At 58.5% G+C, this 639-nt stretch overlaps 1 non-coding gene across 1 annotated transcript; it reads right to left on the reverse strand.

The window, feature by feature from the left end:
• Positions 1-251: 251 nt before the first annotated feature.
• On the reverse strand, positions 252-323 carry TRNAE-UUC (transfer RNA glutamic acid (anticodon UUC)). Its single transcript has one exon. It is a non-coding gene; the product is annotated as a tRNA-Glu (tRNA).
• Between the last annotated feature and the right edge of the window lie 316 nt (positions 324-639).

A 639-nucleotide genomic window follows, 5' to 3' on the forward strand; every position in this document is an offset into this window, starting at 1 on the left:
GGCTCCCCGCTTTTTATAAATTTCGGATTTGACGCCGTCCTTCCGAAGCGAACCTCAGCGTAGTCACCGCCACTCGGTTCGCCGCCTGAGGCCCGGAGCTCCGGGAGGTTGCACCCTCCCACTCGCTCGACCCGATTGCCTTCAGCCTCTACCTCCCCAGGCTGCTCAGAAATGGGGTTGTAGTGTTTTCTTTCTAAAAAGACCCACCTTTCCCTTGTTAAGGAAACCTTAATTTTTCTAAAAGGTTGGCGTTCCCACACCGGGAGTCGAACCCGGGCCGCCTGGGTGAAAACCAGGAATCCTAACCGCTAGACCATGTGGGAGACGACAACAGTCAGCCCCAGCTGAGACAAATTGAGTCTTTCTCACCGGCTTCCGCCCGCTTCGCCCCGCCCCGCCCCGCCCCGCCCCGCCCCGCCCGCCGCGGCTGACTCGCGCCTGCGCCTGCGCGGAAGCCTGCGGCGGTTTAACCCCTTCCTGTCCGCGCTCCATCCTTTCATTTTTGCAGCGGGCTGGGGACTCTCTCTCCCTTTCTCTCTCTATCCTCGCGTCTTTTGGGATCCCATCCAGTCTCCTGATTCTAGATTCCACGTATACACCGACGCAGACTCTCGATAGGATGAGTCATTATTCAGACTT

Source organism: Rhinolophus sinicus, chromosome 16 (assembly GCF_057876585.1).
Source record: "Rhinolophus sinicus isolate RSI-liver-muscle chromosome 16, RSI-T2T, whole genome shotgun sequence".
Lineage (NCBI taxonomy): Eukaryota > Metazoa > Chordata > Mammalia > Chiroptera > Rhinolophidae > Rhinolophus > Rhinolophus sinicus.